Source organism: Ovis aries, chromosome 2, assembly GCF_016772045.2.
Source record: "Ovis aries strain OAR_USU_Benz2616 breed Rambouillet chromosome 2, ARS-UI_Ramb_v3.0, whole genome shotgun sequence".
Lineage (NCBI taxonomy): Eukaryota > Metazoa > Chordata > Mammalia > Artiodactyla > Bovidae > Ovis > Ovis aries.
The window spans coordinates 67,523,673-67,534,074 of record NC_056055.1 but is presented as its reverse complement, the minus strand read 5'-3'; positions in this window follow the sequence as shown (position 1 = coordinate 67,534,074).

Here is a 10,402-nt window from a genome sequence, read left to right as displayed (position 1 = left end):
GTGGGTGCTGACAATCCATGTCATGAAGGTCAGATTCGCTACTGAAAAGAAATCCAACAAGGGAGGTAGCCCACTGCTGTTGGGTCCTGTGAAGTTAAGCTGTGACCCACCTTCCCTGTGGTTTCACAGACTTGAGACTAACATCTAATTTTATTTCATATTTTGCATGAAAGGAATCCTCATTGTATCTGAGGATATAAAGCATTTATCTTGTGCTTTGGAATGAGGCCAAAGCCTGCCACCGAAGTACTCTGTGTTCCCATCTGGGAGCACCTGCCATCAGCAGGGGGAGAGGGCTTGGTATCCATGGGTGTGATCTCCACCCAGCTCTGCCTGTGGTTGCTGCTGAGGTCAGAGCTGGGCAGCTGCCACCTATGTTAGACTCACCTTGGCATCCTCCACCCCACTCAGCCGGTTGCACAATTTTACATTCCTCCTTGGCCCCTGTGGGCCGAGGGTGTGTGATTCCGCTGATTAATGGTCAGAACTAGACAAGAAGCATTTCTCAGTCTTGCTTCTGGGAGAGCTGCTGTTTCAGGATCCCTAAGGTCACCTCCAGTTTCTATGATTTGCTAAGAGGACTCAGAGTCTCACCACTATGGTTATTACTGTGAGAGTACACAAAGCAAAATCAGTAAATGGAAGAAGCCACTTGGATCAGAATCTGAGGAAACCCAGGCACAGGCTTCCAAGTGTCGTCTCCTAGGGCAGGCGCATAGGCCATGATTAATTCCAACAGACCACATGTGTGAAATGTTGCCAACCAGGGAACTTCATTAGAGACTCAGTGCCCAGGCTTAGTGGGTGTCAGAAGATATGAATTTTGTAATCAGACCATCTTGGGTTGGAATCACACCTCCAGTACTTATTACCAGTGTGGCCATGAGGGAGTCACCTGGTCATCTGGTGCCTGAGTTTCTTCATCTGAAAACAGAATTTATGTCTACCTTTGAAAGTCATTGTGAGAATGAACTAAGGTAATGCATTTTTAAAAATTTTTATTTATTTTCATTTTTGACTGTGCTGGGTTTTCATTGCTGTGGGCTTTTCTCTGGTAGTGCAAAGCAGGGCTTCTGTCTAGTTGCCATGCTCAGGCTTCTCAGTGCAGTGCCTTCTCTTGTAGAGCACGGGCTCTAGGGTGCCTGGGTTTCAATGTTTGCCACTCCCGGGCTCCAGAGCACAGGCTCAGTAGTTATGGAGCATGGACTTAGCTGCTCCATGGCACGTGGGATTTTCCTGGACCAGGGATCAAACCCACGTCTTCTGCATTGGCAGGCAGCTTCTTTACCATTGAGCCACCAGGGACGCCCAGGTAATGCATTTTAAGGGGAGCATTTATCTCAGTGGCAGACACAGTGAATGTGGTCACTAAAACATGGTTTAGCCACACATCGGCCAGGGGAAGGGTGTGTCGGCCAGAGTGGGTGACATCTGCCATACCTGCTGTGTGCAGAGCCCAAGGTCAGAAGACATCTCTAGCCCTGGGCTCATAGGTGCACCGCAGCCTGCCTTCTTGCCAGCTCGTCCTGCCTACTGACCTGAGAACATTTTTTGCTGTTTCCCTCTTCTGGCTCCTAGGAATACTTTGCCCTCTGCCTCGGATGTCTCAGCTCCTTCCGTTAGCCTAAGGAATGTCTGCTCATATTTTTAAGACCTAACTCAAGTACTTTCTCTGTGAAGACTTTCCCAAGCCAAGCCCCTTGAACAGGCTTATCCACTCTCTCCTGCCTCATCCCTGTTCCGTGGTCACTGTGACCCCTACTGCAGTGTGCTGGGTTACGGTTATCTGTTGCTCTGCTAGACCTGGTTCTTGAGGGAAGGGATGGTTTCATATTATTTGTATGTACAGCATCACTCAGAATGTTGGATAGGGAGCAGCTCAGGGGTTGTCCAGGGAATGAATGAATGAATGGAGTGTTGGGCTTGACCTAGAACCCAACAGGAAATGGATACTATGTGCAAAATAGGTATCTGCCTTCAGAGCAGCCCCTGACAGTCCAGAGGGGGAGATAGATAGTAAACAGGCTTAATTAGAGGAGTGACACAAGGGAAGCAGAGTCTGGCCCAGCTGCAGGTGCAAGGGGAGCAGGAACAAGGAGAAAGGGGCGGTGCAAATGTTGATGCCCTGGGCGGTGTGATATCTGCTGGAACTTGGGTGGTTGTTGCAGGCTGGAAGAACTGGTCAAGCAGGGAGCCACTCCCAAAGAGCCAGGAATCCTCCAGATGGGGATGGAGAGGTAGATCAAAGGTTACCAACACCTTAGCTGCCAAAGAGCAGGAACTCTAAGTGGAAACTTGGAAGGTTGAAGTGGTCCAAGTGGAACCTGGAAAACTGGGGTTGGGGAAGGCTTGACTGAGGAAGTGGCACCCAGTGACCTGAAAACCTGTCTGGGATTGGATCGCTGATCTTAGGCTTCCGTAACAAGATACCACAGCCTGGGGGTGTTAAGCCACAGCCGTTTATTACTCACATTTCTGGAGGCTGGAAGCCTGAGACCTGGGTGCTGGCATGGTCCATTTCTGGGTGAGGACCACCTCCCTGGCTCGCAGAAGGTGACCTACTCACTGTGCGCTCACACAGCCTTTCTTGGGTGCATGCGCACAGAGAGGGAGCTGTCTCTGTCTCTTCTTCTTCCTCATCCCACCGTGAAGAACCCACCTTTGTGACACGACATAAACCTCATTTACGTTCCAGCTCCCCATCATGATCACCAGCATGCTAGGAACTGAGGCTTTGATTGGTGTATTTTAAGAGTATACAAACATTTAGTCCATAATAACCTGGGCCAATAAATATTTGCTGAGTAAATAATAATCATGGCTAGCACTTAGCACTTCAGATGGTTCAGATCCTAAGTGTTTTGCATATATTTTTTAAGTTTAATTTTCACACAACTTTACTAGGTAGGCACCATTATTATCCCCTATTTACAGAGGAGGAAACTGAGGCCCTGGAGAGGTATAGAGGCTTGCCCAGGCTACCCAGCTAATTAAATATGAAGCTGGGACACAAACTGAGGCAGTCTGGTTCTAGAGAGCAGGATTTAACCATTATACCCTGCTGCCTCTTAGTTAGGAAGTAAACTCTGATGTTATTGGGTATCTGTCATATGCTGATTCCTCAGGAGAGATGCTAGCAATACAAAGATGAATATGACATCTTATCTGCCTTCTAGGCCATCACAGAATGTTTAGAGAAACAGCTATGACTTTTGAAGTCAGTGGAAATGTATTAAGGCCAACAGAAACTTTGTTTCACCTTTCTTTTGTAACTACTACACAGGACCATTAGCAAAGGTAAGTGTTTCGCTATTTTAGAATGTGCTGAAGTGCTCAAAATTACATATATTGTGTAGAAAATAGGGAGCTGAGTCATCAAATTAGAACTGACTCTTTTTACTAGCGTTTCTAATGTAATGACAATAACTAAATGATGGTAATGCATATCCTAAAATTTATAAGACTATCAAGATACAATTTGAGGAAAAGTAGAACCACTTATGTAAAAAGGCTTTTTAACTAAAAATAAATATAGATAATTTAGATATATTTTACAGGAAAATTTAAAACAATGAATTAAAAACCTTGTGGTATTTCAGAATCTTGACTATTAGGGAAGATCATGTACATGCAGAAGCTTAGTAAACCCAGGAGGTAATTCATTTTTTTTGCCTGGATGGGGGTGTTCAGGGAAAAACCCAGTCCATAAGGAGGAGGAAAAGGTGGACAGAGATCCCTAGGTGGGAAGCTGGCTTGGTGATGGTTGGGGTTGGGGGAGAGTGCTCCTTGGAAGGAAGAGAAGGAAGAAGATTTCTTCTTTTATTTATTTATTTATATCTTTTGGCTGTGTTGGGTCTTCATTGCTGTGCACGGGCTTTCTCTAATTGTGGCAAGTGGGGGCAACTCTTCATTGCAGTGCTCCAGCTTCTTGTTGCTTGGGCACGTGGGTTCAGTATTTGCAGCTCACAGGCCACAGAAGTCGCGCTCAGTAATTGTGGCATACCGGCTTAGTTGCTCCGAGGCATGTGGCATATTCCTGGATGATCGAACCCATGTCCCCTGCATTGGCAGGCAGATTCCTGTCCACTCCCCCGTGCCACCAGAGACACCCCTTTTAATGTGACTTAATTACTTTACTCTTGGTTGTGTGTTGGTTGCTTTTGTGCAGCCTTTCTTTAGTTGCAGCACCTGGGAGTACTCTTCCTTGTGCTGGTGGGTTTCTTGCTGCAGTCATTTCTCTGGTTCCGCAGCCCGGGCTCACGGAGCATGGGCTTCAGTAGTGGCAGCATTCAGGCTCAGTAGTTGTGGCACGTGGGCTTGGTTGCTCCATGGCGTGTGGAATCTTCCTGGACCAGGGATCAAGCTCATATTCCCTGTACTGGCAGGTGGACTCTTATCCACCATGCCACCAGGGAAGTCCAAGAGGATGTCTTCTTGCCACAGACTCCACCTTTGGATCCAGTGGAAATAACAGATTTGAGAGAGAGGAGGTGAGGGAAGGGGAAAGCCTGCAGCCAAGAGGGGGTTGGAGAGTAGGGCTGAGATATTCTCCTGTCTCAGAGGAAGAGCACTTCTGCCAGGGATCAGGAAGAGATGTGCTGTCTGAGTCCTCAGATGCACGTAGGTTACCCAGGAAGGCACTGGAGCAGAGTAGGAAAGAGCTAGAGCAGAATAGGAAAGAGTCCGACCTGGGCTTGAATGTTGCTTCTGCCACTTAGAAGCCGTGAGATCTAGAGCAGGTTTCTCCACTCTGAGCTTTAGTTTTCTCTTTGTAAAGGGGGTCAGTAATACTGCCTTCTCCCTGAATTGCTGTGGTTCGAGCTTCATTGCTTTTATGGTTTTTTGTCTCAAGCTGGCACTCTTCTGTCTTAAGTTTTATCCAGCCTCCCATGCTCTCAAACCAATGACCATAAGCTCTTTCTGAAGGAAGAGAATTTGGCTTTGAGAAGAAGACGGAGTCATTGCAGCTTTTCTTCAAGTTCTGCTCCTCATGGTCACAGCTCAGCTTGTCATTTGCTTCGGACCTTCCCTCCTCTTTCTCTGTCTTGACAGATAATAGCCCAACATGCTGCATTTCTTTCTCATGAAGCATCTCATTTCCTCTCTCGTGAGTGTTTGTGACTACACTTTCACTAGAGGCTTTCTCATCACTAAGATGACCTATTGGCTCTGCTTTTCTGTTCTCTTCTGCAGCGTTGGTGAGAATTGATTTTTCTCTCCATCTAGGGTGGTGAGATGCATGCTTGGTTTTGGAATTTTAGTCAGTTCCCTCCTGGATCTTTGTGCCTGGTCATCAACATTGTTGACATGCCCGGATTCCAATTTGTTACCTCATTCTCTTCTCCAAGAGAAACTTATCTCTTTTAAAAACATTTTTATTGAAATATAGTTGATTTACAATGTTGCATTATATATATATATGCATTATTAATTTGTTTTTTGGTGGGCTGGGTCTTTGTTGCTACGCATGGACTTTCTCTAGTTGTGGCGAGTGGGGGCTACTCTCCGTTGCGATGCACAGGCTTCTCATTACAGTGTCTTCTCTCGTTGTGGAACACAAGCTCTAAGCACTCAGGCTTCAGTAGCTGTGGTGCATGGGCTTGGTTGCTCCACGGCATGTGGGATCTTTATGAACCAGGGATCAAACCCGTGCCCCCTGCACTGGCAGGTGGATTCTTAACCTCTGCACCACCAGGGAAGTCCCAATATATATGCTTCTAAAGATTTTTTTCCATTATAGGTTATTATAAGATATTGAGTATAGTTCCCTGTGCATTACAGTAGGTCCTTGTTGTTTATCTATTTTATACACTGTATAGTAGTGTGTATATGTTAATCCCAAACTCCTAATTTATCCCTCTCTTCCCCCATCTTTCCCCTTTTCTAACCACAAGTTTATTTTTTATGTCTGTGGGTAGAAGGTGATCTTTTCTCCTAGTCCTACCAGACACTTGATCTAACTTTGCAACACAAGCCCTAGATGCTATCTGGAGATCCCAAGTCTTTCTCAGTTGCTCATAGTACTTTTACATGAGATTTAACTTCTTCCTTTTGTATTTTGTTGGGTGTAGCTCCCAGAGAACAGATCATTCTCACAGTACCAGATGCTGGCTCATCTTAAACATGGAGCATTTTTCTTTTCCCAGTTGATTTGCTGTAAAGCATATATGCTAGATCAAATCACAGGCTGGACATGTCCAGGCAACCCACTTCTTCTGGGCTTTTGTCTTTTTCATCTCACTTGATGAGAGCTTTTCCTCCCCACCCCCCCAACTTTAGGCAGCATTATGGATTGAATTGTATCCCCCTCATTCATATGTTGAAATCTTCACCCTTAGCACCTCAAAATTGATCTCATTTGGAAATGAAGACTTAATTGAAGTAATCAAGTAAAACTGAGGTCATTTGGGTGGGCCCTAAGCTAGCATCACCCGTGTCCTTATAGGAAGAGGAAATTTGGACGCAGACACATACTACACAAAGATGATAGACAGACACAGGGAGAAGATGGCCATCTATAAGCCAAGTAGACAGCTCCGCCTCACAACCCTCGGAAAGTACCAATCCTCCCAACATTTTGAACGTGAACTTCCAGCCTCCTCCAGACTGTGAGATGTAGATTTCTGTTATCATGGCACCAGTCTGTGGTCCTTTGTTACGTCAGCCCTCGCAAACTAATACAGTCAGAACAGGAAATTCTGCCTGGAACCCAGAGAGATGTTAACACAGCTGCTGATACGTACACTCCACCGTCTCCCTCTGATGTCCCAGGGAAGCAGGATGGGGGATCTCATCATCAACTTCTTTTGCCTTAAACTCTGAAGTTTATCCTGGGTTTGCCCAAAGTATCCCTGTGGGGCAGGATGACACTCCTCCAGGGGCCCCACACTAAGGCTCTGAAGCCAGTTTGACCGCAATACTGTGATCACTAAACAGGCCTCTGCTTGGAACCAAACCTGTGTCTGATGGCCAGGCAGTTCACCACTGGAGAGGACTGGGTCCAGACCTGAATCAATGTGGAACTCAAACCCCCCAGTGCTGCCCAGGACCCCTTCTTAACCTTTGATTAATCTTCTCGATGGCCCAGGAGACTCACCCCTATCCTTGGCACTTGCCTAAACATGGAATTTGAATTCATTTTGGTTCTACTTTTGATAGATTAAACAGGACATATTTGAGAGGGCAGAAGAAAGAGTAAACTAGCCCTGTCTAAGGGGTTCAACTAAGGAGAGCTTTCTGGAAGAAATGAAGACATAGCTGATTAGAAAGGAAAAGATCGCATTCACATAACACATATGCTGGACATTACACATGCTAAGTGCTTTACATGTAAAAACTGATTTAGCATTAAAAAAAAAAAATTTCTCTGTTACTTCTCTTTTTCCCTTCTGCTGCTGCTGCTGCTGTTAAGTCACTTCAGTCATGTCCAACTCTGTGCGACCCCATAGACAGCAGCCCACCAGGCTCCCCCATCCCTGGGATTCTCCAGGCTAGAACACTGGAGTGGGTTACCATTTCCTTCTCCAGTGCATGAAAGTGAAAAGTGAAAGCGAAGTCGCTTGGTCCGACTCTCAGCGACCCCATGGACTGCAGCCCACCAGGCTCCTCTGTCCATGGGATTTTCCAGGCAAGAGTACTGGAGTGGGGTGCCATTGCCTTCTCTGTTTTTCCCTTCTAGTTTTATTGAAATATAATTGACATACAACACTGTGTAAGTTTAAGGTGTACAGCGTAATGAATTGACTTATATACATCATTAAATGAGTATCACAGTAAGTTTAGTGAACATTCATCATCTCGTATAGATACAAAATTAAAGAAATAGAAAAAAGTTGTGATGAGAACTTAAGAATATACTCTCAACAACTTTCATAGAAAACATATAGCAGTGTTAATTATATTTATCAAGTTGTACTGTACCTTCCTAGCACTTATTTATAACTGGAAATTTGACCTTTTGACTGCCTCTCCCGACTCCCACCTCTAGTAACCATGTATCTGGTTTCCTTTTCTATAAGTTTGTTTTTGAAGAATAACATACCTACAGTGCTGTGCCAGTTTCTGGTACACAACATGGTGATTTGGCATTTCTATATATTTCAAAATGATCACCATGTTATGTCTAGTTATAATGTCACCACAAAAGATATATACACAGTTACTAACTATATTTCCCATACTGTACATTGCATACCCATGACTCATATATTTTAACTGAAAGTTTGTGCCTCTGATTTAGCTTTTAAAACAGGCCTGTGAGGTCAGTGCTATGATTAGCCCCACTTTACAAATAATGAAACTGAGGCATAGAGACATTGAGTGACTTATCCATGATCACTACAGCTAGTTAGTGGTGGAGCTGGACTTCAGTCATGGGTGGTGAGGCACCCTAATTCATGCTAAGGAAGTTGAGAGCACGCGTCGGCAGATGAGTTGTGAGATTATGTGAACTGCTGTCTCCAGCCAAGGCTTCCCAGGTGGCTCAGTAGTAAAAAATCTGCCTGCCAATGCAGGAGACGCAGGAGACGTGGGTTTGACCCCTAGGTCAGGAAGATCCCCTGGAGTAGGAAGTGACAACCCACTCCAGTATTCTTGCCTAGAAAATTCCATGGACAGAGGAGCCTGGAGGGCTACAGTTCATGGGGTTGCCAAGAATCGGACATGACTTAGCGACTGAGCACGTACACTGTCCAGCCACTGGCCACAGACTGCTGGGTCTCCACAGTTCACGCCTTCTGTAGTCCCTACCAAGTTCTGGAGTTTCTGTCCCTCTCCTAAAGTTGCAGAGCAAAGGTGACTAATATCTCCCTAACCCAATGAATGGCCAAGCCCTTCTTAATTTAAACCAGCTCCTGTCAGTGTCCTAAACTCTGTGCAGTGCCATTGCTCATCTGCTCCCAAGCAAGAGATCTGCTAGAATCCTGCAACTCTAGGTTCAAAGTAGAAATGTAACATGAACACAATTTCTTTTCCATTTTCTTTCTTTCTTTTTTTTTTTTGCCACACAATGTGGTTTGTGGGATTTTAGTTATCTGACTAGGGATTGAACCGGGGTCATGGCAATGAAAATGCTGAATCATAAACACTAAACCACTAGGGAACTCTCTCTCTCTCTCTCTCTTTTTTTTTTTTTTTTGGTATAATTTTTACAACATTAATAAGGAGTGAATTTCCCTCATATAAGGAGTTTAAAATTTTTTTTATCTTTTAGAAAAGAGAGTACTTGTAGAATTACTATGTATTCAAGTTATTTGAGAGATATGGTCTTTTGGCTTTTAATTATTCAGGCTCAGACAGTAAAGAGTCTGCCTGCAATGCAGGAGACCTGGGTTTGATCCCTGGGTTGAGAAGATTCCCTGGAGAAGGTAATGGTAAACCACTCCAGTATTCTTGCCTGGCGAATCCCATGGACAGTGGAGCCTGGTGGGCTACAGTCCTTGGGGTAGCAAAGGGACTAACACTTTGCTAGCAGAAACTAAAACTTTACTAGCAACACTTTACTAGCAGAAACTAAAAATCTGTGAAATATGGTAAGGAAGAACCTCCCCAGTTGGTGAGTAACACCTAAGCTGGGCCCCTTTCCTCTGCTTCCTACAGCAAGCCTGGGGACACTATTTCCCCCCCCCCTTTTTTTTTGGATAGTTTTCATTATTTACTCTAGCCCCTGGGTTCCTGTACCCTTTAGTCAGTCTCCCTGTTTTCCCCACAAAACCACTCAGCCCTGGGCTTTTTTTTGTAGCTGCAGGGAAGGGACAGACGTGTATAAGTACTCCTTATGCTTGCCTGCAAAGAAATGAGGATTTACGGAGGTTTCTTGAAGAGATATTAAGAATGGGGAAAAGACAGAGGAGATGGAAGGAAGGGAGGGAGATACAAATACATATCTCATTTATTATTTAAAGCCACCTCTGTGTGGTGGTCTTCCAGCTTTACAGATAATAAAATAGGTTCAGAAGGGTCAAGTAACTTGTTCAAGGTCCCATGGTGTTAACAGCAGAGGTGGGATTCAAATCAGGTCTTCTCATTTAAACTCAGCTCTCTTTCCCTGTATGACTGGGCACCCCAGGAATGGGTGAGGATGACTTCAAGGTCTCATGCTGGGAGAGCCAGGAGGAGGATGCAAAAAAACAGGAAAGGCAAGAAGCAACTGCTGCTGGGGGCTGGGCAGTGGATTCCTTCAGGTAGATACGGGGTTGGGTGGGGGAACAGGGTTGAAAGGACAGATGTGGTATATCCAGTTGAAGGTCATGGTATAAACCCAATACAGTGCATTTTGAGACTGGCTGTGAAGAGAGAAGCCAAGCTTGAGCTGACAGGGAGGTGAGTGTTAAATCTAGGAAAGGCACAACTTTGAACTCTGGAATTCTTTTACACTGTGTAGTCTGTTTTTCTAACAGTGTTC